General features: G+C 37.9%; 1 protein-coding gene across 5 annotated transcripts in view; it reads right to left on the reverse strand.

The window, feature by feature from the left end:
- Positions 1-27,793, reverse strand: part of LOC100660388 (C-type lectin domain family 12 member A-like) — a 96,127-nt gene that overhangs the window by 20,189 nt on the left and 48,145 nt on the right. For 3 of the 5 annotated variants that reach the window (XR_010321911.1, XR_010321909.1, XR_010321910.1), the window contains exons 2-5: positions 21,184-21,285; positions 17,988-18,107; positions 12,069-12,620; positions 10,409-11,450 (exon numbers count right to left, since the gene is read on the reverse strand). The exons of the other annotated variants lie outside the window; for them this stretch is intronic. The gene's annotated coding sequence lies outside the window, so the exon portion shown is untranslated. The remainder of the gene's footprint in view (positions 1-10,408; positions 11,451-12,068; positions 12,621-17,987; positions 18,108-21,183; positions 21,286-27,793) is intronic. 5 annotated transcript variants of the gene reach the window in all.

The raw sequence follows: 27,793 nt of genomic DNA on the forward strand, positions 1-27,793 counted from the left end.
CCCTAAGAATCCTGTGGGATTGTATCAAGAAAAATAACCTACAAGTGACTGGAGTACCAGAACAGGGAGGTAACACAGAAAATACAGAGAGAATTGTTTAAAATTTGTTGGCAGAAAACCTCCCTGACATCGTGAAAGACGAAAGGGTATCTATCCAAGATGCTCATCGAACCCCATATAAGGCAGATTCCAAAAGAAAGTCACCAAGACATATTATAATGAAACTTGCCAAAACCAAAGATAAACAGAAAATTTTAAGAGCAGACAGGGATAAGGGAAAATTTACCTACAAAGAAGGATCAATAAAAATAAGCTCGGACCAATCAGCAGAAACCATCCAGGGAAGAATGCAATAGGATGATATATATAAAGCATTGAAGGAGAAAAATTGCCAGCCAAGAATCATATAGCCAGCATAAGTGCCTCTGAAATATGAAGGTGAAATTAAGTCATTTCCAGATAAACAGAAGCTTAAGGAATTTGCAAAAACCAAACCAAAACTAGAAGAAGTACTAAAGGGAATTCTCTGGTTAGAAAATCAATAATATCGGATATCAACACAACACTAGAACTCAGGACAGAGCAACCACATATAAGCCCAGACAGGATAATCACAAAAATAAATCAAGATTAAAAAAAAAAATTGCTCAAAACAGGGAATCAGCCATGTCATTATGTAAAAGATGAGAACATTAAATCAATAAGGAGGGACTAAATAACCCAGTCATAGGTCTTCCATACGAAGAGGAAATCAAGTGATATAGGGATATACAAGTTCAGTTTACACTCAGAAAAATAGGGGTAAATATTAAAGTAACCAAAAAGCAGACTAAAAATTCTGCACATAAAAATACAATACAAGAAAAACATAAAAACTCAGCAAAAACAAAATCAACAGCAATGAAAAAGAGGAAAACACAATTTACAAAGACAAACTGCTCAGCACAAAAAAATAAGTGGAAAAATGAAACTGTCAACAACACACCAAAAAAGACATCAATATGACAGCACTAAACTCATGCCTATCTATAATCATGCTGAATATAAACGGACTAAATGCACCAATAGAGAGACAGAGAGCTGCAGAATGGGCAAAAAAAAATCTATAATCTGCCTACAAGAGGCACATCTTAGACTTAAAAACACAGACAAACTAAAGCTCAAAGGATGGGGAAAAATATACCAAGCAAACAACAATCAAAAAAGAGCAGGAGTGGCTATACTAATTTCTGACAAAACAAACTTCAAACATAAATCTACCACAAACAATAAGGAAGGACAATATATAATGATTTATACCAGGAGGATGATACCATATTAAACATTTATGCACCCAATGACAGGCCTTCAAGATACATAAAACAAACTCTAACAGCATTGAAAAGTGAGATAGACAGCCCCACAATAACAGTAGGAGACATTAACACACCACTTTTGGTAAAGGACAGAACATCAAGAAAGAACCTCAATAAACACACAGAAGAGCTAAATGCCACAATCAACCAACTTGACCTCATAGACACATACAGAACACTCCACCCAACAGCTGCCAAAAATACTTTCTTTTCCAATGCACATGGAACATTCTCTAGACTATACCACACATTAGGATAAAAAGCACGTCTTAACAGAATCCAAAACTTCAAAATATTACAGAACATCTTCTTTGACCATAAAACTAGAAGTCAATAACAGAAAAATCAGGGAAAAGAAATGAAACATATGGAAACTGAATAATACTTTGTTCAAAAACAATTGGATTAAAGAAAAAAATGGGTACAGAATAAAGAACTTCATTGAATTCAATGAGAATGAAAATACTTCCTATCAGAACCTTTGGGACACAGCTAAAGCAGGGCTCAAAGGTCTATTTATTTCAATAAATGCACACATACAAAAGGAAGAAAGGGCCAAAATCAAAGAATTATCCCTACAACTTGAATAATAGAAAGAGAGCAAAATAAGAAACCCTCAGGCACCAGAAGGAAGCAAATACTAAAAATTAGAGCAGAATTAAATGAAATAGAGAACAGAAACACAATTGAAAGACTTAACAAGACCAAAAGCTGATTCTCTGAAAAGATGAAAAAAAAATCTATAAACCACGGACCAGACTGACAAAAGAAAAACAAGAGACTAAGCATATAACCCAAGTAAGAAATGAGACGGGCGATATCACAACAGTTGCAACTGAAATTAAAAGAATCGTAACAGAATACTATGAAATCTTGTACTGTAACAAATTTGAAAGACTGGAGGAAACGGACAAATTTCTTGAAGCATGTTACCTACCTAAACTAACACAGAGACAGAACAGCTGAATAAACCCATTACAAAAGAAGAGATTGAAAAAGTAATTTAAAAAATCCCAAGAAAGAAAAGCCCTGGCCCCGATGGCTTCACTGGAGAACTCTAACAAACTTTTAGAGAAGAGTTAACACCACTAATAACAAAAGGTATTTCAGAGCAGAGAAAAGGAAGGAATGCTCCCCAACTCATTCTATGAAGCCAGCATAACCCTGATACCAAAATCAGGTAACGACAACACAAAAAAAGAAAACTACAGACCTATATCTCTCATGAACTTCGACACAAAAATCCTCAACAAAATTCTACCCAATAGAATTCAACAACATATCAAAAAAATAATTCACCACCACCAAGTGGGATTCATACCAGGATGCAGGGATGGTTCAACATTAGAAAAACAATGTAATCCATCACATAAATAAAACAAAAGTCAAGACCACATGATCTTATCAATTGATGCACAAAAGGCATTTGACAAAGTCAAACACCCATTCATGGTAAAAACTCTCAGCAAAATAGGAATAGAAGGAAAATTCCTAAACATTATAAAGTACATTTATACAAAACGAACAGCCAACATCAACCCAAACAGAGAGAGACTGAAAGCATTCCCCTTGAGAATGGGAACCAGACAAAGATGCCCCTTATCACCACTCTTATTCAACATTGGGCTGGTGCTCCTAGCCAGAGCTATTAGGTTAGATAAAGAAATAAAGGGCACCCATATTGGCAAAGAAGAAGTAAAAGTATCTTTGTTTGCAGATGACACGATCTTATACACAGAAAAACCTAAAGAATCCTCAAGAAAACTACTGAAACTCATAGTTTAGCAGAGTATCAGGATACAAGATAAACATACATAAATCAGTTGGATTCCTCTACACCAACAAAGAGAACATCGAAGAGGAAATCACCAAATCAATACAATTTACAATAGCCCCTAAGAAGATCAAATACTTTGGAATAAATCTAACCAGAGATGTAAAAGACCTATATAAAGAAAAATATAAGACATTACTGCAAGAAACCAAAAGAGACCTACATAAGTGGAAAAACATACCTTGTTCGTGGATAGGAAGACTCAATATTGTAAAAATGTCTACTCTACCCAAAGTGACCTATAGGTGCAATGCAATCCCAAGCCAAATACCAGTGACATTGCTTAACAAGATGGAGAAACAAATCACCAACTTCATACAGAAGGGAAAGAGGCCCCGGATAAGTAAAGCATTACTGAAGAAAAAGGAACAAAATGGGAGGCCTCACACTACCTGATTTTAGAGCTTATTATACCACCATAGTAGTCAAAACAGTCTGGTACTGGTACAACAACAGATACATAGAATAATGGAACAGAAATGAGAATCCAGACATAAATCCATCCACATATGAGCAGCTGATAGTTGACAGAGGTCCAAAGTCTGTTAAATGGGGACAAGACCGTCTCTTCAACAAATGGTGCTGGCATAACTGGACATCCATCTGCAAAAAAATGAAACAATACCCATACCTCACATCATGCTCAAAAACAGCTCAAAATGGATCAAAGACCTAAATATAAAATCTAAAATGAAAAAGATCTTGGAAGGAAAAAAAAGAGGGACAATGCTAGAAGTCTTAATACATGGCATAAAGAGTACACAAAATATTACCAACATTGTACAAACACCAGAGGAGATATTAGATAACTAAAACCAAATCAAACCCATTGCCGTAAAGTCAATTCTGACTCACAGTGGCCCTATATGACAGAGTAGAACTGCCTCATATGGTTTCCAAGGAGCACCTGGTGGATTCAAACCACTGACCTTTTGGTTAGCAGCCGTAGCTCTTAACCACTATTCTACCAGGGTTTCCATTAGATAACTGGGAGCTCCTAAAAGTCAAACAGCTATGCTCATCCAAAGACTTCACCAAAAGAATAAAAAGGTTACCTACAGACTGGGAAAAAGTGTTTAGCTATGACATTTCCGATCAGCATCTGACCTCTAAAGTCTACATGATACTGCCAAAACTCAACAAGAAAAAGGCAGATAACCAATTAAAAAATTGGCAAAGGATACGAACAGACACTTTACCGAAGAAGGCATTCAGCCTGCTAACAGATACATGAGGAAATGCCATGATCATTAGCTATTAGAGAACTGCAAATCAAAACTACAATGAGATTCCATCTCACTCCAACAAGGCTCGCATTAATCCCAAAGACAAAATAATAAATGTTGGAGAGGTTGCGGAGAGATCGGAACACTTATACACTGCTGGTGGGAATGTAAAATGTATGGCCACTTCTGAAATCAATTTGGCCTTCCTTGAAAAGCTAGAAATAGAACTACCATACGACTAGCAATCCCACTCCTTGGAATATACCCTAAAGAAATAAGAGCCTTCACACAAACACATATATGCACATCCATGTTCACGGCAGCACTGTTTACAATAGCAAAAATGTGGAAGCAACCAAGGTGCCCATCAATAGATGAATGGATAAATAAATTATGGGACATTCACACAATGGAATACTATGCAATGATTAACAACAATGAATCTGAAACATTTCATAACATGGAGGAACCTGGAAGGCGCTACGCTGAGTGAAATTAGTCAGCGTGAAAATGACTAACATTGTATGAGACGACTATTATAAGAACTCCAGATAAAGTTTAAACACAGAAGAAAATATTCTTTGATGGTTACGAGGGTGGGGAGGGAGGGAGAGGCATATTCACTAACTAGATAGTAGGCAAAAAAAATTTTAGGGGAAGGAAGAGCAACATATAACACAGTGATAGTGCAACTGGACTAAACCAAAAGTAGTTTCCTGAATACAACCAAGAGCTGTGAAGGCCAGAGTAGCAGGGACAGGGGTCTGGGAACCATGTTTGCAGGGAGTATCTAGTTCAGTTGGCATAACAAAATGCATTAAGAAAATGGTCTGCATTCCACTTTGGCGAGAGGCATCTGGGGTCTTATATGCTAGCAAGCGGCCATCTAAGATGCATTGATTGGTCTCAGCACACCTGGAGCAAAGGAGAATGAAGAACACCAAAGACACAAGGTAAATAGGAGCCCAAAGAGACACAAAGGGCCACATAAGCCAGAGACTCCATCAGCCTGCAACCCAAAGAACTAGATGGTGACCGGCTACCCTAGATCACTGCAGAGAAACCCTGATGGAGCAGGAGAACAGTGGAATGCAGAACTTAAATTCTCGTAGAAAGACCAGGCTTAGTGGTCTGACTGAGAGTGGAGGGACCCTGAAAATCTCGGTCCCTGGAGTCTTTGATAGCCCAAGATTGCAACCATTCCTGAAACCAACTGTACAGACAGGATTGGCCTGGAATGTAAGATAGATAATGATGCTGGTGAGGAGTGAACTTCTTGGCTCAAGAAGGCACATGAGACTATGTGGGTGATTCCTGTCTGGTGGCAAGATGAGAAGGAAGACTGGGACAGGAGCTGGTTGAATGGGCATGGGAAATACCAGGTGCAGAGTCGGAATGTGCTGTCTCATTAAGGGGAGAGCAGATGGGAGCGCATGGCAGGGTGTGTATGGCCTTTTGTTTGAGAGACTGACTTGATTTGTAAACTTTCATCTAAAGTATGATAAAGAAAATTAAAAAAAAAAAAGGGAGAACGGCAAGACTTCGGCTCTCTTCCTTTGTGTAAGTCATCAGGAAAGAGCAATTGCTAGAAAAGGACATCATGTTTAGCAAATAAGGGCCAGTGAAAACAAGGGAAACCCTCAATGAGATGACTTGACACAATAGTTGCAACAATAAATTCAAATATACCATGACCTTGAAGATGGCACAGGACCTGGCAATGTTTAGTTCTGCTATCACAGGGTAGCCTTGTGTTGGAACCAACTCCTCAATAATTAACAGCAATACGTTGTAGTTTTGTCCTTGTATGGTGGGTGTATACTAACTTTTTTTCAAATTCATAGCTAGTTGCTCTGATTGTATTTATTGGGATTTGTCATTTTACTGATCAATTTTAAATGCATAGGGTTTCCCTTAAATTTTTTTTGTATTCTCTTCAGCGTTTAGTGTTCTTTTTGTTCACAGCTGACATCTAGTTGGCCCCCCAGTCATGGTACCCTGTGCACAACCAGATCAGACTATCATGGTGAGTCACAGGGTTTTCACTGGCTGATTTTTGGAAGTGGATCTCCAGGTACTTTTTCCTAGCGTGCCTTAGGATGGAACTAACTAGCACATATTTTTATATGCTCCTTTATTTTAGTCTTTCATTTTTAATCACATACTCATTAAAGACTCTTACTTTTCCTCTGAGTATAGTTTCTGCCATTTCTTATAGTTTGGTTATGATGTATTTTTCTAACAAATTTGCAATTTGCTTTTTGCCTAGAATTTATTTTTGGGCAATAACTGTTTTAAATTCAAGTTCAGATTTCCCCTTTTTATAATTTTCATCCGAAGTTATCAGTAGAAAATCATTTTAAAATTTAGAATTTATTAAAGTTTGTTTTCTGAAAAATTTGTAGCTGATCTTTGAGGAAAATACATTGGAGACTAGATAAATATCTCCATAACTGTCTGTATATTTGCTCACATGTTGCAAATTTACTGTCATATTTAAGTAAACAATCATTTTCATAATATTACTTAGCTCCTTTTTTAATCTTTAAAACTGTTTCCACTCTGAAAGAGGAAAGTAAAATTTATTTTTATAATTCTATTTATGAAGTTTTTGATTTACTAAATTGTTTTGTTTACTTATGTAGAATCTACATTTTCTGGTATACATATGCTAAGACTATTACTTTCTCATAAATCCAGCCTTTTGTCATCACATATCTCTCTGTCTCATATTTGCTTTTAACTTGAAATTCCTGTTAATGATATTAATATTACAATATCATTATTATAATAAGATTGCTTTCTATTTATTTGCATTTCCTGATATGTATTTGTTATTTTTTTTATACTTTGACACCATGTTTTAGAAACAACTTATAACTGAATTTATTAAGAACATTTGACAGTTTTAACATGTCTCTAGAGGATTCAGCTTTCTTTCTTCAGTTCTTTTGACATATTAGTTTTACTCTTTCATCTTGCTCCATGTTGACTACTTATTTCACACTGTATTTTTTTCATTTTTATTTTTCTTCATTTTTTTGTGGTTTATCAACCTTTTTATTTCATTATGTATGTATAAATTGTTTTTTCCTCTAGTTAATTCCGACTCATGATGACCCGTGCGTGACAGAGTAGAACTGTACTCCATAGGTGTACATTAATTTTTTGAAAATAGATCAACAGGCCTTCCTTCTGAGACATCTCTGGGTGGACTTGAACTTCCAAGCTTTCGGTTAGCACCCAAGCTCATTAACGTTTATTACCACCAGGTTTTCTATGAGTTGGAAGCAAACTGATGGCAATGTTTTGTTTTGTTTTGTTTCCCATCATTACTCCTTAGTAATTTGAAATATCTACTGTGTTCTCTACTCTATTACAGATTACCTTCCCATTTGCTATAATTACAACTAAGCACACATATATTCTACAATATTCTCAAAACAAGATTCCATCTATAGTCTCCCCTGACACATACACTACTTTGCCTCTAGTTCTTCACTCCAAGTAGTACCTTTACAGCATATATTCTTCCTTCCTCCATTTTTACATATCCTTTCCCCATTCTGTCCTCTCATTGCCCAACCATCAAAGATAGTGCCACCTTTTTTTCTGACCCACAGCCTAAACCCACTATTTCTTTCTGAAGGAAAAAACAAACAAAATGGCAAAACTTGCATTTGCTCCTGACCCACTGTGCTGAGGATGCAGGAATCAGTGCTTAGATTCAGTGCGGCAGCACCCCACACAGGTGCCCCTGAGTTCTCTCCTGTTTGATGTGCGCTCAACTAACAGACCTGTGTTCACTCTTGGGCTTCCAACAGTATTCACCACTTTGAGACTCCGGTTTCTTTCTTTGGTCTGACTCTATCTGCTTCCCAAATGTGGGATTATAAAATAGAATGGAATTTCAAAGTCGTTTTTATGTAAAGCAGTGAAGTGTCTTTCCCATTACAAGCTGGACAAATACAGTATAAAAGTCCACTAATAATAGCATAGGCATAAACACGTTCCTCAAGGTATTACACAACAAAATATTAGATACGGCCCACGCATGCAATATGCCGTGCTAAGTTCGCTTCATTCTCTTGACTTAAAATGCGCTTCTAGACTGTCTCTATATATTTCACTCAAAAATGTCCTTTTGAAAGGTCAGTTATAACACACATTTCAAAGCTAAAATCTATTTTGGTTATTTTATATATTTTTACTGAAGCATTTATTCTATTCTATTCTGTTTATCTCTAGATTGTTTATCAATCTGCACATGCAATTGATAACTAACTTAAGAGAAGAATCAATCTTTCACTTCTATTTGTATCTCCAGCACTTCGTCTCAGTTTTAGTGTAGGTTAGAGTACAGTGAATTTTGTTGACCTCTAGAATTTCCTTAGACGAAAGTATTAGTCACTGAAATTATGCCATATGTGGCTCTTAAACTTAATATTGGTCAAAATAAGGACATTTATTGCAACTTTCTGCATTTTCAAACATCAAAGAAGCCTGATAGAAAAGCGTTCTTGAAGCATGCAGTTCCAAACGAAGCTGATTGTACCTGGAATCTAAATCTTCCAAAGGGAAATAACTCCACTCAAATCCAAGTAGAAAAAATTCAGCAATAAATGAGGCTTACCGGTCAGAAGAGTTAATTTTCTCTTTCAAGAGCATATAGTCATCTCTCTTTTGTCTCGGAGATAATCCCAGCCAAACTTAATTAAACCTCTGGGATTGTGTAAATTCCTACCAGAAATAGAGGTGATCTGATTAAGTTTTTTTTTTTCTCCTTTCTGCACATTACCTCCTTACAAGATTTTTTCCAAGCTACCTTTTAAAGGTGACATATTTTAGGTAACATGATTCTACTACTTGTCAACGCCATCACAGGAAATGGAAAGAAAGTGCTTGCTTTGATGGCCTCCTCATCACCAGGTCGTGAAGAAGGGATTTCTGCTCTAGGGTGAGGGGAATGGCTGAACATACAGCACACAGCACTGCACAGGTGAGATGGGCAACAGTTTGTTAGTCACATGCACTCAGCTCAGGGAAGGAGGACACCAGCTGCCATGCAGGGCTACACAGGGGTTGTACTCAGGAACAGTGTGAACAAGCAGGGGCTTCGGAGGCAGGCTCTGTATTATCAAGGATGGGGTGCCCCTTGGTTTCTATGGGAGGATGCGCTTGGTTTGTTTGTATAATTCAGTGAACTGGCAGAAAACAAATACCTAGCCTTCTCCTCAGGGATAAGCAGGAGCTGATGTTAGTCCATGTGGCAAGGAGTGTTCTTGACTAGTGGACCTAATCTGTGGGGGTAGGGAACTTGCAGTTAGGCCATTTGAGCCTTCACCCCTTCACCCCTTGCTGTACCAAGGCAGGACATAATATTGAACATTAATTTTAGACCCTACATCACAGTGCCCCTTACTATAAGATTTCCTCCAGCATTTGTACACTATCAAGTACTGTCTCACATGAAGAAAGGATCTACCTTTCCATGCATAACTTTAAGTTGGGTTCAGTGAAAGTTCACAAATTACAGGATTCAAATATTTAAGCAGTAAATGTTCACTCCAGGGCAAAGGAGGTAGCTAATGACTGTAAACTTAAGTTAATGGAAATGGAAAAAAGAATATGTGAAAAATGCACCAAAGTGAGATGAGAGTGCTTATAAAAACAGAATTTGGAATCAGCCCAATGCATTGAATTAACTTTTTTTTTTTCCTATTCCAGGCTTTTTTTTTTTTTTTCCTTTTAATAAGTAACTATGAATGTGTCATTTGAGAATGATGGGGAGAGAAAGAGATTGATTACCTGCTCTTCTATAAAGATTGGCAAAGATTATCATAGTAGGGAAGCAGAAAATCTTAGGAAAATACAATTTTGCTTAAAGAATAAACATATGATTATTTTCTGAGACATCACGGAATAATATAAAAGCATGGAGAGATTATTCCGATATAAGAAAACGTTAAATAAAATAAAATAAATAAACCTACCAGAGAATTCGTTTTTCCTGAGACCCAAGGACTCAATGCCATGTATATCTTGGTATTTGACTTTGCCATCCCATTACAATTCTATCTATTTTTACATATTTTGATGACGTTTTCTAGACGTTGGTCTTTCTTGAGAATGTATCCAATGTAAGCAAGCCAAAGCCTTGTTATCTTTGCCTCTATGGAGGTTTCTGATACTATATTTTCTAAGATGGATTATGTTTGATACAGTAGATGGTCAGCAAAAATGAAAAAAACCCTTAATGAGATGAATTGACACAATGGCCATGGCAATGGGCTCAAGATCCAATGACCATGCAGATGGCTCAGGACCAGGCACCATTTCATTCCGTTATACGTAAGGTAGTCATGAGGCAGAACCAAGCAGATGGGGACTAACAACACATATTTCACCAAAACCATCTGCTATCCTAGGATATCTTACCTTTTTCTCTTCATTAAAAGAAAAAGAAATCCAAAATGGTGAAAACAAACATATTTCCCCATGTGTAGATTTTATGGAATTAGTAACTCTCAGAAATAATCTCCAGATCCTCAGTTTTTAGACAAATGTTCAGAAGCTGTGTTCTGAGATATGATTTCAGAGCTCCAGTCTGGAAATATTAAGACCTGAGCATTCCGGGCATGCTGTATCCACTCATATACCCATCAGTTTCTAAAGACCCCAATGATCCTAAGGTCCTAGGCTAAAAAATAATATGGTTTATCTTGGCTATGATACCCAAAGGTAAGTCAGTTGATATCTCAACTAAAATAGGCAGAATCATGTCAGGGTTAATATATCTCTTCCTCCAAACGTCCCACTGCTTTCTATTCTTTGATGGAAAAGGGATTTCCTTCCTCACAGGCAGAGAACCGTGGGTCCTTACCAAAACACTTTCTGATTTAATCTTCAGTAGACTGGCATTCCAAGCAGAACACCTCCTTTCACTGTTTTGCCATGTTTCAGCCTCGTCAGGTAAGCTATAACAGGTGTCCTCATGCCACAGCCATTTCTCTGGACAAGGTTTACATTTGTGCTCTGGAAGAAGAAAAAAGAAAAAAAAAAATTTTTTTATTTCATCTGTATTTTTATTCTCTGTCATTTTTCCCTTTACCTCTGAATTACATTGATTAAATTCACTTGTATTTCTTCTTTTTAAATCAAAAGAGAAAAAAAAAATTCTATGCTCTAGACCTCAATCTTATGCCAAGGAGTCCCTGTGTGTTGCAAATGGTGAATGTGCTCTGCTCCTAATGGAAAGACTGGAGGTTCAAGTCCACCCAGAAGCACCTTTAAAAAAAGCCCTGATGTCCTATTTCCAAAAAACCAGCCTCTGAAAATCGTACAGAGCACTGTTCTACTCTGATACACATAGGGTCACCATGATTAGAACTAACTCGACAGCAATTGCTTACCTAACACCGTATAATATAATAACTATTATTATATCGTATGACATAAAATAACTATTCAGTTTTCTGTTTTTTTCTTTTAAGTATATTGTTGTACAAATGAGTCCTCTGTCAACCATATTTAATTCCCTCACTTAAATAATTGTTTCATCAGGAAAGGCCCCTAGCTATTGCTGAAAAGATTCTCAAATGACTTTAAGATTTAATTCATTGTCTAATAACTTAGAGAGAAATAAAAGACTACCTTTTTAGGTTTTGTACAGCTCACGACATAATTCAGTGGCGATGTTTTGCAGTGTGATGGAGAGGATCATGTTCTCCTTGGAAATATTCTTGTGTTTCATCACTTGTAGAGAAATATTTCTCTGAAGTTCTTCTTTGAAACTTTGCAGTTCATTCAAATTTCCCTTTTCTAGCTTCAAGATTATGTAAACTTCAGGTAAAAAAAATTAATCAAATATTTTTATCCCTCAAAAGAATCACCACCTCCCTTTTTCAGAAACTATTTAAGGAGATGGAAAGGGTTGGAAAGCAGTTGCTCCACAAGAGTGAGAGAAAGAGACTAAGAACCACACTATAAGTACCGTGTTGTTAGTGCTCTTTCTGGGCATATGACATGTAATCATTCCAAGGCCTCAATTTGAAAAGAAAACTTTGGTTATAAAACTCACACAATTCTGGTTGCTGGGGTAATACATACATACACTTCCTATTTTCAATCCAATCAGCAGGAGAAGGCAGAGAAGAGTCAGAGCCAAGGTCATCTGTGCCCTTACTCGGGATGGAGCAGAAGATGCTGTGGAAGGCAAAAGCAGCAAAGAGACCTGGAAATGGTATGCATCTTAATGGGACAGATTGATTTTTTGCCTCCCCCCCCCTTTTTTTTTTAACATTTACTTCTATTAACTGTGAATTCCTAGAACCCCATTAAAAAAAAATTTTTTTTTTTTTTTTTAGGCATGAAAAAAAAAGAAAAAACGTCTGAAAGAGTAAGTCAAGAATAGGTAACAATAGTCAAGTTATTTAGTGTGCATGCAAATTGGTTTTCACAGGCGAGGCAGTAAACTGGTACGCTGATTTAGAAACAAAGAGGCAAAAGCAGAATTTACAAAACAAAGGGAGAGAAAGCTAACCAATCAGGATACTTTTTTCTTATTTGTACAAATTTGGGAAAACCGAATAGTTATCAGCTAAAAAAATCTGGGTATTCTTTGCTTGAATAGGAAACACAGGGTGACAAAGAAAACAATTTCCATTGTGTATGGATTTCCCAGAACATCCTGAGAGTCTGGCAGTGGAACATACACGTTATGCTGTGTCTATACAATGTCTCTAGGGGAGTCTTTCCATCAGCTCTCCATCTTAGTTAGGCCAGATGTATAGCTTTCCTTCCTTACAATTTGTATCTTTCATGGTTATCTCATGCTGGTATAACAGGAATACTACAGGTGGATGACATTAAAAAAACTAAATTTATTTTTTCACAGTTTGGGAGGCTAGAAGTCTGAATTCGGGGTGTCAGCTCTAGGGGAAGTCTTTCTCTCCCAGGTGGCTCTGGAGGAGAGTGCTTGTCTCTTTGAGCTTATACCCCTGGACTTCCTTCATGTGGCTTGGCATCTCTCTTCCCACATCTCTGGTTTCTTCCTTGTCTTAATCTGCTCTTTTTATACCTTATAAGAGATTGATTCAAAATGTATCCTACAGTCCTCCTGCCTCATCAATATGACGAAGAAAACCCACTCCCAAATGGGATTATAACCACAGACTTTACAACAGGATGTACAACACATATTTTGGGGGGAAACATTTCAATCCATAAGTTTTTCTTTCTTTCTGCCTGCTTTCTTTCATTCTTCCTTCTTTTTTCTCTTTTTAACAAAAAGCTTTTTCTGAACAATGAAACATAAAACAGATTTTTTCCTATTAATAAAACAGAAATTATGGCTTTTATATTATGAATGAATTATTACTAAATCACTGTATTATATAAATTCATTATGTTTACCTGTGAAGACTAGATATTTCAAGAGAACATAATTCAGTGATCACATGATAATATCACTATACTTCCTTTACACGTCCTGTGACTCACTTGATGATGCAATAAAAATACAGGATTTCTAATAAAATGCAAAAGTTGCTTCATACTTTGGATAACCATAGTGAAAGAACTATTTTGAGGTCTTGCCAAGGTTAGAATGATTTCAAGGGGCATTTTTCTCTTGAATTATTTTCTCATGAATTCAATTATTTAAAAGTTATCTACTGAAGACTTATGCAATAGACTAATTTCAAATGTGCAAGAAAATAAATGAATAAATAGTGAAATAAATAGATAAATATGAAAAGCTCAAGTTGTACTATGCCAGGAAGAACTTGAAATCAAGTGATAAAGAAAGTGGCTTCTTCACATCTTACAGCTCATAGGAATCGATGCAAATTCAGAAGAAAGAACATTACAGAAAGCAGCAACATCTACCTCAAAGACCCTCATTTGGGGAAAAGCTTTGCCTACTTAAAAAGCAAAAGAAATCTAGAGAGGCTAAAGAAATGTGGCCATCCATCTAAGATGCATCAATTGGTCTCAACCCACCTGGATCAAAGGAGAATGAAGAACACCAAGGTCACATGATAACTATGAGCCCAAGAGATGGAAGGGGCCACAGGAACCAGAGACTTACATCATCCTGAGACCAGAAGAACTAGATGGTGTCTGGCCACAACTGATGACTGCCCTGACAGGGAGCAAAACAGAGAACCCCTGAGGGAGCAGGAGATCAGTCGGATGCACACCCCAAATTCTCATAAAACGATAAGACTTAATGGTCTGACTGAGACTAGAGGAATCCCGGCGGTCATGGTCCCCAAACCTTCTGTTGGCCCAGGACAGGAACCATTCCCAAAGACAACTCATCAGACATGGAAGGGACTGGACAATGGGTTGGAGAGAGATGCTGATGAAGAGTTAGCTACTTGTATCAGGTGGACACTTGAGACTGTGTTGGCATCTCCTGTCTGGAGGGGAGATAGGAGGGTAGAGAGGGTTAGAAACTGGCAAAATTGTCATGAAAGGAGAGAATGGAAGGGCTGACTCATTAAGGGGAGAGTAAGTGGGAGCATGGAGTAAGGTGTACATAAGCTTATATGTGACAGACTGACTTGATTTGTAAACGTTCACTTAAAGCTCAATAAAAATTATTAAAAAAAAAAATTGTGGCCATGGCAAGATATGGTGTCAGAAGAGGTCAAACAGAAAGGCAATGGACAGACAAAAGCACTGCTAGACAGGGAAACAAGGTTGGATTTTTTTTTTTTAATTACCAGAAATATTTAATTGGAAGAGAAAAATAGCTGATTTCTTTCTTCCATTTCATTTTTAAGAAAGATTACCATGACCGCACATGAAGAATTAATTTTGGGCTACAGTTTTGAAATCAAGGACTATAATACATAACCCATAAAAATCAAAGCCATTCCCGTCGAGTTGATTCTGTCTCATAGCGAACCTATAGGGCAGAGTAGAACTGACTCATAGAGTTTCCAAGGAGCATCTGGTGGATTTGAACTGGCAACCTCTTGGTTAGCAGCCCTGATGCTTAACCACTATGCCACTGGGCTTTCCAAATAGTACAAAAGCAAATGAAATGTACCATCTGACAGAGAATAGTGTCCTGGTTTTCTAGTATTAAGAATTGTGATAACCCAGGAGTAGATTAAGGATACATTCTGAAGTTAGAATTTACAGTACAAGTTAATGAATTGTTTATAGGAGATTTTTGAGTTGAGAAAGTTGGTGGACACTGATGACACACACACTTACAAGCCGCACAGCCTGGTAATAAAAAGCACAGCACAATCTCTAAAGCTAGAATACTTGGGCCTGAAATCTTGTTTTGTGGCTTTTCATTGTGGGTCCTTGGGCAAGTCACTAGAAGTCTATATACACCTCTGTTTCTACATTAGTAAAGATAGACCACAAAGTTTTGGAAATTTAATGATTCAATATATGCAATGCACTTAGAAGAGTTCTGGCAATTAGGAAACCCATGATTATTGCTAGATTTTTATTTATGTATTTAATGAAATTAGGATGATGGGAGAGTTAGCACATTTGAGGGGAAATAGGTATTTCTACTTTTGCCATTTTCAATTGGAAAATAATTTAGACATCCATATGGAAATGTCAAATGCATACTTGAATTTTCTAGCCTTGAGACCCAAAGAGAGGCCACAAGGAGATATTTGAGAGTCATTGTGTTTGAAGACAAAGAATTGACTAAGGTAACATATAAAAGTAAGTTGAGTGACACAAGAAAGGGGAACCCAGAACAGAGCCCTGGAGTGTTCCAACATACAGAGTTTGATTCAGAGGGAGAAGTCAAAACAGGATACTGAGAGGGACCAGACACTCTGATAGCAAAAAACCAGATGATGTGTGTCCATGAGTATATGCAAAGAAAGTGCTTAAAAAAGAAGGACTATTCGACTTAGTAAAGGGTGCAGTGAAGTCAAGTAATAAAAGAACAGACATGTGACCATTGTGATGCTATAAGGAGACCACTAGTTATCTAGACAAGAGCCATGGTTTATGGAATAATGAGGGCAGAAGCCTAATTCAGTCAGGTGAGAAGAAAATGAGAGGTGAGGTGTAGGAAGACAGTGACTACAGATATTGCTCTCAATGAATCTAATTGTGAAAGGGAACAGAGAAGTGTAACAATAGATGGAGAGGTCTGAATATACAACCGAGAACTGTGTTTTGTTAAGATAGGAGAAGTGGAACATTTCAGTGAATTAAGGAGGAATGGACCACTGGGGGCACAGTGGTTAAGAGCTTGGCTGTTAACCAAAACTCTGCAGTTCAAATCCAACAGCTGCTCTTTGAACACCACATGAGACCAGTTCTACTTAGTTCTATAGGGTCCCTATGACTTAGAATCAACACAATAGCAACAGGTTTGATTGAAGGGAGAATATTCAACTACACAATGAAGAAAGATAATGAAGCAGGTGAGCAAGAAGAAAATTCCAGATGGGCAGGAATTATGAGCAAAATGAGTAGGGTGTCTTTAATCAGAGCAAGCATTTAGTAAGTAGTATCTGGATTTTTTTTTTTTTTTTATCTGGAAGGAAGGCTGAGAGTGTGAGTACAGATACGGTAGAATGGAAATTCTGGTAGTAGGAAGAAAAGGTATACAATGAAGTAGGAAGAAAGGTCACCAGGTGAGAGTACACTGGAGTTGAGAGTACATATTTTTCACAAGCAATATTTAGCTGTTCAAGTGGGGCAAAGAGGGAGGATTTTTGGATTTAACCAGGATTAGAGTTTTTCAAGGAAAAAACAAAGTACATTGAAGGGGGTGGGGAGTAATGGTAGATATTAGGTGATATATACCTTTTGTTATCTAACATAGACTCTAAGCTGGGACATGGGAAAATATACAGAAATGAGGAAGTAAAGAAGACATGGCTTCAAGATTTCCAGGGTGTTGAAGAACTTCTGATTTGAAAATTCAGAATGAAGTGGATTAGTAGGAAAATAAATGCAAGGGATGGAATGGGATGCTTAAAGTCAGTATGCTGGCAAAGGTCTAGTTGTTGGTTATGCTAAATTCACAGTAAGCCCATCCTGATTTTCCATAAAATAAAGGAGAATTACAAACAAGAAAATAAAGACAAATTATTATAAAATCCCAACAGCCTTTTTTTCAAAAAAGAAAACCTGTATAAAGGCAAAATCACACAGAATTATCTTGTTACTGGTGATTATAAATGGATATAAGATCTAACAATTAATGAAATAAAATTTCCATTCATAGTGAAGTGAGAATTTCAAAGATGTCATATATTTTGCAAAAACAGTCTTAAATAAAACATGAGAATTCTTCTTTCACTTCCTTCTCTTCTGTTTATTCTTTCAGCCAACACAAAAAAATGGAAAAATTTAGTAGATTGGTATTATTTGAGACACAGATCGCTCCTTTTTAAATACCTTTTATAACCATTTTCTATGGATCCTTTAGGCAACTTCTATAAGAGGAGAGTGTTAGTTAACAATTAAAGTTGGAAGAATACCACTATCATTGTCAAGTCACTAATACCTAAGATGAAGGTCTATAATCAATTTTACCACCTTATGTACATCCATAGCCCAAAAACTTACCTGTTTTCTCCAAATTGTCAAACTCCTGCATATTTTCTGTCTTTCTCGATTCCTGGAAGTTTAGATCTACACAGGTAACTTCTTTAGGCATTGATGGATATGCAAAGTAAGCTCCACAGACTGTAAATTAATAATAATAATTATAATTATAAAAGCCAAGAGTGAACTAGCAGAGTTGAATATATTGAACAGGATCTGCTATATGAAGTCTAAATGTTCAAACTTCCATTTATAAATTCGTTGTGTCAATCACCTACATGTCTGCAAATGAGTTGCTGAAAATGTCGAAAGAGGGAACAAAATTCTTCCTCCCATTACTTCCCTTTTCTGGTCACCATGAGTTGGAATTGATTTCATGGCAAATAACAAGAATTTTTTTTTTTTTTTAAACAAACAAGAAAATCAAACACAGAAAACATTTTTTGAAATTGCATTTGGGAAATATTAGCATCCTGTAAGGAGGTCATGGACACAATCACTAGAACCACATGGTGCAGTTAGGGAATTTGTTGTAGAAAAACTTTTAAGCAGAAGTGACAGAAAGGACACAGTCCTTGAAGAACACTGATTACTCCCCAGCAGTGGCCTGGCAGAGATGTTTTTGATGTATCATGGCTAAGGTTCCCACTGAGAAGGGCTGCCTTAGCCAGGAGACTGAACACTCCCAGAGAGCACTCCCAGAGACTAGAGAGCTAGCTCCATGCCCCCTAAACCAGTTATAAGGGCAAAGGTTAGCCTAAGAGGAACTAGGAAACACCTGGTTTCTCCACATTAGGAATGTATTATGTGATCTGGTGCCCAGGAACCCAAGATAAGGAGTATATTCATGGCCAAAGTGCATACCCAAGACCCTAGGAACAGTTTTGTGTGCCAGGACAGCTGAGATCAGCCTTAGTGTCTCTCTTACTACTGATTGGAGCCAGTTCTTAGCTAAGCTACACAAAGGGTAAAGGGGATGAACAACAAGGGTCATGCAGATTTTTGCCTCATCAGGTGGACTCAGCGTTCTTAGGCTAAGGATACACTGATTTCTTAATGAAGTGGGGATGGAGGAAGCCATTTTCATTACTAAATTTTACTTTGAAATTCTTATTAATAGTATCCCATGTAAATAAGAAAACAGAGACACATCAGCCTTTTTTTTTTTTTTTTTTTCTATTAAGGAGCATGAGTAAAGATTTAAAAAAGAATTCAATAAAAAATTAACTGCTTCAATATATGTTAGAACAAATAGTAAGATCTTTATTTTCACAAAGTCAGCTGCGACCTGGGATGCTTTAATGATTTGTCCTCCACATCCTATATCAGTCTTGATTCCTGCCCAGTATTAAGAGATGATCCTCAAATAATTCTCCCATGCCTTCCAGTATCAAACATAACGAAAAATAAAATCATCTGATACCTGAATTACTTATATTTTTGTGGGTTATTAAAACGGAAACAAGGAAAACAAATAGAGATAGGTGAAGACGTGTACAGTGACAAAATTGTCAAGACACATACTTTCAGAATCTTGTAATAAAGAGTCCAAGAACACAGTGACAGCGTACAATTAGGTACTAAAAGAAAACTATAGTGCCTTAGTCAAGGACCGAAGAAAAAAGCTGGACTCATAAAAAGGGCCATTTGAAGAGAATAAGGGACATGGACGATTTGCAAGACATGGATAGTGTCAAAAGAAACAACAAGGGATGGTGAATCATTCTGGGGTGAACAGCTGCTGTGGGAAGCCATTGCCACCACTAGGCCTGAGAGGGCAAGGCTGAGAGCAGTTAACTGAAGCGCAAAGGCTATAGCTGTAGAAGGCTGCCTCCTTGCAGACACAGCCTTAGTCAGAAAAACTGCACTGCCAAAAAGTGGCGTAGTGTTTAAGTGCTAAGGCTCCTAACCAAAAGGTCGGCAGTTCAAATCCACCAGGCGCTGCTTAGAAGCCGTGTGGGGCAGTTCTACTCTGTCCTATAGGGTCGCTATGAGTCGGAATCGACTCGATGGCAGTGGGTTTGCTTTTAGGTTTGGTTTAGGGAGGGATTCTCCCACCTTTGGAGAATTAGCCCAAACTTACCTAGAGCTTCAGAAAACAGGGTCCAGTGATATTGTGAATGTTGTTGTTGCGTTAGTTGCCATTAAGTCAGCTCCAACACTTGGTGACCCCACATGCAACAGAAACATTGCTCAGGCTGTGCCATCTTCATGATCCATTCGGCTAAGGGAGGCTCATGTTCCAGCACTATGCTGGACAACATACTGCTGTGATCCACAGGATTTCATTGGCTAATTTTTGCAAGTACATTACTAGTACGTTACTTTCTTCCTACTCTTTCTTAGCCTGGAAGTTCTACTGAAACCTGCCCACCATGTGTGATTCTGCTGATATTTGAAACACTGGTAGCATAACTTCCAGCATTATAACAACATGTGTGGCAAGACAGTACCATACACTGAAAGGTAGGTAAGGGCCTGATTATTTAAGCTTTAGTTTTTCAGGGTGTTAACTTTCTTGATAACACACTATGTGTCTTTTCCTTCAGTGCTTCTTTCACCTCAGGTACTGGTTCCCCTACTCTCCTGTCTTTCTCTACCACTCCTTTCTCTAACTCACTTCCACCTTGAAAGGGGAACAATATCTTTTTTCTGTCCTCAGTGCCAAGGCTGTGTCACTAGCATGATGAATTGTATATTTGAAGTCAGTGTGCTATTTTGTATTTAAAGTAATTCAGCAATATTGACTTCAAAGCACAATAGCATGCAAAAATACAGAATGCTATAAAAAGAATAGTTTTGAAAACATACCCAAAAAAAGTTCCCTGAAAAACAAAACGTTACCAGAAACACAGTTTTATTTGGAAAATTCAAAGATAAATTGGGAATTTCACCCATGAGGTATAATAGGATAAAATGATAATAAAAGGAAGAGGATGAGGTCATGAGGTCAAATATTTTAAAATGGGAAAATTCTATTAAAGGGCATCAAAACTTTGATGGTGAGTGGAACAGGTAATCAAAAAGAGATGATTTCTCTTAATAAAGGATATGGGTTGACCATCGTTGGTTTATTCTCCTCAGTTTTCTTCTCAAAGATTTTATAGACTTTATCTTTAAAAGTTATCTCTGTTATTTATCTCAATATCTCCCACAATGTCCTTCTTATTAACTTTCTCTGTGATCCAGTGGTTCTATTTATCCAAAAAGGTCTCACCTCTCAGAGCTCTGCCCTCTCACAGCTCAGCTGTGCTCTGATTCTCTTTGTTCCAGCTTCAGCTCCATGATGCAGCACCAACTCCAAACGTTTTTTCATTACCTTTTCAGGGATTAAAAACAAAGGGGAAAACAAACAAACAAAATCACTCTTTTCCCTAGCCTTCTTTTTTACATTCAGTTTTCTATAGCTTGGTCCTGATTCTAACAATGATTTTTTTTCACAGCCAAACACTATGTGACCTGATTCATTTATTTTTAAACGGAGTTCAAAATGCCTGCCGAAAAGTATATACACAGTAAAAGGATAAAATTGTTAAATAAAGAAAAACATATCAGCAGATATGTGACAGGCCATAAATCTGTCCACACCCACCAACACAGTTCCTTGCGTCTGGATTAGCTTAACCTTTTCAGAGAATTTTATCTGTTCTCCTTAGAGTGTAGCTGTCCTGGAGTGTTTTCGTCTTAGAAAGACTGGGAAGTTGGAGAGTAGCATAAGTTACTTCTTTGGGCATTACTGAACAAATACAGCACAATTCAGTTACACCATTGCTGCGTTTATCACACCGAACTTCAGAGAAGCTGCTGCTGTTGGGGTGATATATCCACGCTGGGATTTAAGTCCTGCAATCCAGGGCTTTGAACTGGTTTGAACCAGTTATGTCATGGGCTACAAAGTGAAATCAGAACAGTTCTCAGCTTTTAAATGTGATGAACTGAAATGATAACTGGAATAAGGAAAGTTAGGAGTCAAAACCCTGGAATGGGAAAGTTGAAAGAGGCATAGTGAGCCCTTTCAGGAGCCTGATGCAGATTGGATTGTTGCCAGGGCTGTAGAGCTCGATAGGCATTCAAAGCCCCAAGGTCGGCCACCATCTTTGAGTGGGGCACAACTGTTTCTGACTCTGCCAGGCAAGACATTTGGTTGCTATGCAATGCACGTGCTGGTCTTGCTTTCTAAGAGGGAAATTAATTTTCCAGCAGGGCTTCCACCAATTATTTTTCCCATTCCCTTTATTGTTCTGGGTTACCTACATTTTAGAAATTTGGGTCTGTTCCAATATTGCTTTGTCAGCCGAGGTTGAATGAGGAAGATCTGATTTGAAGGTCTGGTGTGATCTAACTTTGCCCTACTGAGAATTTCAGCACTATATTATTCTCAACTTTCCACTACTCTTTTGTGTCTAACTTTCTCTTATAAAGCGCCCTAAACTGAAGAAATGATACTAAGGAGGGAATGTGATTTTTCAGTATATACATTTTCAAAAAAAAATTGAGGGCAAACCACACATCCTAGACCGAGGACTACCCAGGCTATTTCTTTTGGTTGTATAAAGTCGGTAACCAGCTTGGGCTTATGAGAATGGCATTAATGTTACACGCAGTGTTTACTCCAGTCCTAACTCCCAGATAAACCGCAGGTAAATTCATTCACACAGAAAATTCTGTATCCTTCCCATTTCAATACCGTCTTGTTGTCCTGAATTAAACATACTCCTGAGAAGGTAATAGCAGACGTCTTTCGGTAGAACATTAATGCAGAAATACAACATTCAGAAAGATGCTACTAAGAGAAAAAGAAGATAAAAATAGAGAGGTTCCTATGAGCGATGAGCTACACAAAGGGGAGATTATCCAAAAAAAAAAAAAAAAGACAAGCAAGCCAGTAAGAAGGGAGACATATTTTTTAAAAGCTTTAACTTTTGAAGAGACAATTCCCTCCTCAGAGTTTATAGATTAGGTTGACTTTTCTTAACTGCTTGAATTATAATAACCTGATTTCTGGGAGGAAGATAGTGTGTATATTTGTATTTATCCATTTTAAACATTTCAGAGTTGAAACTGAGGAAAGCCAAGTTCCTGGCTCACATTTAGGCACATAGTTAGACAGTACAGAGCAGATTTATTGTATCCTGAATATCTAGCATCATCCCAAAAACCCAGTGCTGTCGAATTGATTCCAACTCATAGCAACCCGATAGGACAGAGTAGAACTGCCCCATGAAACAACCATATAATAGATGTTAAATGACCATTGTTAAATGGATAGATCAATATTTTGTTCATAAATAACCAGTATTACTCAGTGAAAACCAAATGTTAAAATATTGTTATGAATAAGAACACTTTCACTGATTTCCCAGAAAGATTAGGGCATTGTACAGTGAGCTGACAGAATCATCTCTTGCAGAATTGAAAAATGAACTAGAAGAAGTAAATTTAGGAAAGATAGTGTTATGAGCATTGATAACAGGAAAAGATGCTACGTTATATCACCAAGTTTGGGACACACTTTAAAAGCAGAATCCAAAACCCAGGAAGCAACATTCATAGCTCATTCCAATCAGGCACAAACACTGTGCTCGAGGGAGCAGAGTATATTTTGATTCAGGGTGAGGAGGTTATGGGGGCAGAGGTAGGGCAGGAAACACGAGGGTCACATATGTTTTAGTCCTTTTCTAATACTCAGTAAATTTGTAAGCTTGGGGAAATAGCTGGGCCTCATATTACTCAATTAGTAACACCTGAGTGGCTTGAATTAAAGCTTTTAAATGATAGCTCTCTGGAGGCAGAGCCAAGATGGCAGAGTAGTCAGAAGCTTCTTCTGGTCCCTCTTAGGACAAAGGCACTCCCAAAAACATGAATCGATTATATGTGAGAATCTAGGAGCCCTGGGCATCAAAGGCAAATTTGAGGAGTCAGACTGATATGACAGGAGGAGGGAAAGACGGTTCAGAAGCAGCAAGGAGTTGCCAGACCTGACACAGCAGAAACAGCACCCTGCCAGCTGAATCCACTGGCACCAGCGGTGAGGCAAACAGTGGCACTCAGGATGCATTTTCCACGTTGGGAGAGACCGAGTAGTGGAGGGTCTACTCAAGCCTCCAGAACCAGTGAAAAGTGGTGCTCAAATGGCAACAGATAAATACATGCATCTAGCTAACCATGGGGGATCAAAAAGGGTCCTTTGGGAAAAAAAAAAAAATACTCTCTCTCATTTACCTGCCCCCTTCCTGCTCTATACTGGATCTGCCTGGCTTCAGAGATTGTCGCATGCCCTGGGCCTGAAGTAGGATCCATTGCGCCTCCTGAGCCATTCTCCTGGCCTTGGAGAGGGAACAAATTAACAAACAGGGAAAAAATAACCTGCCAGCTCTCCTAAACCAGGAATGCTGGGCAGACACATCTCCTTTGCCTAGGCACAGGCATAAGGGGTCCACGGGCTTTGAATGCCTTTCACTACCTCATGGACCCATGTGGGCCCACTTCAGCAGTGTACGCTCTCATTAATCAAAAGCCACTGCCGTCAAATAGATTCTGACTCATAGCTACCCTATAGGAGAGTAGAACTGCCCCATAACGTTTCCAAGGGGTGCCAGCCTGATTCGAACCTCCAACCTCTTGGTTATCAGCTATAGCACTTAACCATTATGCCACCAATGTTTCCACACCCTCACACCCACATTAGCACAGTACAACAGGGTATTCACCTAAAGTCTAACTTCAGCTGCATCGGCTATACAGTGGAGGGGCAGGGTACTGATATTTGACACCACTGTACCTACTAAGGAGGGTCCTCACCTACCAAAATCAGGGACCTGAGGACTGGTGACTTCACCCACACCACCGAGCCACCCACAGCAGTGGTTCAAGAATAAGTGGTGCTTTCAGCCCGTACAGCCAACAGCACTGGGTGCCCATAGTCTAGCTGCAAAACCCGCCAAGGTATATGCTATAGAGAACAAGGACATGCTTTCCGCACAGACATTCAGAGTGGTTGTCAGTCCCCTGCCTTGCTCAGCACTTGACCCTCTACTACAACAAGATACCTATGCCTGCACCCATTACCGCTGTTTGTCTAAGCTGTAGGTGAGGGCCTGGACCACACACTTGGTGAATGGCTACCTGGATACCTGAGCTGAATATATACAAGGAAAGCAAACAGACTCCTGGGTTCATATACCTATTAACAGCTCTAACCACCTGCTGATAGGATGTTAGAGCTTCAAAGACACCAATCATCAAACTAGCTCACTCAAGGAGCCTATTTGGGTATATCAAAGCAAAACCAAACAAGAAGCTAGGACACAGTAATCAAACATAAAATAAATACAATCACTTATTGATGGCTTGGAAACAACAGTCAGTATCAATTCACATAAATAGGCAGAGGCAGATCATGCTGACTTCAGCACAGTCCCAAAACAAAGAATCTTCTGGATGAAGAGAACTTCCTGGAACTACCAGAGGTAGAATACAAAAGATTAATATACCAAACTCGTCAAGAGATCAGGCAAAATGCAGAAAAATCTAGGGAATGTACAGACATACCATTAGAGGAACTTAAGAAGATTAGAGAAGAGCATAATGACAAGTTTAATAGAATGCAAGTATCCATAGAAAGACACCAAACAGAAATTCAGAATGTTAACAATAAAATTTTAGAATTAGACAACTCAATAGAAAGTCATAGTAGCAGAATTGAGGAAGTGGAAGTGAGAATTAGTGAGAATGAAGATAAAGCACTTGACACAAACATATTTGAGGAAAAATCAGATAAAAGGATTTTTAAAAAATGAAGAAATCCTAAGAATTATGTGAAGCTCTTTCTCTCAAGAGAAATAACTTACATGTGATTGGAGTACCAGAAAGAGGGGGGAGATTAACAGAAAATACAGAGAGAATTGTTGGCGATTTGTTGCCAGAAATCTCCCCTGATATCGTGAAAGAAGAGAAGAGATCTACCCACGATGCTCATCTATCCCCACACAAGGTAGATCCCCAAAGAAAGTTACCAAGTCATATTATAATCAAACTCGCCAAAACCAAAGAGAATTTTAAGAGTGGCTACGGATAAACAAAAAGTCACTTACAAAGGACAGTCAGTAAGACAAAGCTTGGACTACTCAGCAGAAACCGTGCTGGAAAGAAGGCAATGGGATGACATATATAAGGCCTTGAAGGAAAAAAACAAATTGCCAGCCAAGAATTATATATCCAGCAAAACCGTCTCTCAAGTATGATGGTGAAATTAGGGACTTCCAGATAAACAGAAATTTAGGGAATTTGTAAAATCCAAAACAAAATTATAGGAAATACTATACTGACTCTTCTGGCTAGAAAATCAATAACATCAGATAATAACCCAAGACTACAATACACAACAGAGCAACCGCATATCAACCTATATATAGGGAAGTCACAAAAATAAATCAAAGCTAAAATTCTGAAAATAGGGGAACAGAGGCTTCAATATGTATGAGATGATAGCATTAAAAAAATAAAAGGGACTAAAATATGTACTCATAGATCTTTCATATGGAGAGGAAGTCAAGGCTATACAAAGAAATAAAAGATTGGTTTAAACTTAAAAAAAGAGGGGTAAATACAAAGGAAACTAACAATCCTACACATCAAAATTAAAAACAAGAAAAACATAAAGACTCAGCAAATACAAAATCAACAGGAATGAAAATACTAAAGAGAAACAACTCAGCCCAGGAAATGAAGCGGAGAATGTCTCATGGTGTGCCACAGATCCTACTTCTGACCCAGGGAGTGCAGCTATCACTGAAGCCAGCTCCTGACTGACGCAGACGGGGGAGGAGTCAGGTAAATGGGAGTGAGTTTTTTTCCAAAGGGTTATTTTTTGATCTCTGCAATAGATCCAATGTGTTTACTTATCTCTTGGAGATTGAACACTGCTCTTTGCTGATTTGGGAGGTTTGAGTGGAAGCTCCATGACTGGGTCTCTCGCAACGTGGAAAACACGTCCTGAAACCCACTGCTTGCCTCAGGAGATTTATACCAGCGGATCCGGCCTGCGGATTGTAGGTTCCCTCTGGGTCAGATCTGGTGACTGCTTGCTGCTTCTGAATGGTCCTTCCTCCCCGCCACTCAGTCTGATTCCTTAACTTAGACCTTGGTGTTTAGAATTCCTAGATTGTCATACATAATTGATTCACTCTTTTTTTCTTTGTTGTAAGAAGGACCTTTCTTAAAAAAAAAAAAAAAATTTTTTTTTTTTTTTAAGAAGGACCACAGGAAACATCTGACTTCTCTGCCATCTTGGCCCCACATCCAGAAATAGAAGTTTTTAAAAAATACTTATTGATACATTGTCATGGATCTTGCAAAATTACATAGATTGGTGCCTTTAAATATGGTAAAGATATTGGAATAGTATCAAACATATTAGGGAGTTAAAACTATGAGTTCAATTCTAGACTAAATTGTATGTGATTTTGAGATATTGAGTAGGCAATGTAATAAATAAATCTTCAGCTCAGAAGACAGTTCTAGACTGTTAACATAAGAATTGTTGATGTCGGTATTGTTTTTCTTATTGAACATTATTTATCAATCATTTACGTACTTGGCAGTGTCCTGGATGTTAGGGATACAACTACTCAAACAACCAATACAGACCGTGACAGACGAAAAGAAATTGAATGAGAATAGAAGAGGGAATAATACTGAGTCTTATTCAGAACAAAGATAGGCTTAAACTGGGCTAATTGTATTTGTGTGCTCACTTAGCTTTTTTTTTTTTTACCCTTATTTGCATAATCAGGAGCCTGGTGGACATTCTCTTCCTCTCTTCCTAA

The sequence above is a fragment of the Loxodonta africana genome, chromosome 4, assembly GCF_030014295.1.
Source record: "Loxodonta africana isolate mLoxAfr1 chromosome 4, mLoxAfr1.hap2, whole genome shotgun sequence".
NCBI lineage: Eukaryota > Metazoa > Chordata > Mammalia > Proboscidea > Elephantidae > Loxodonta > Loxodonta africana.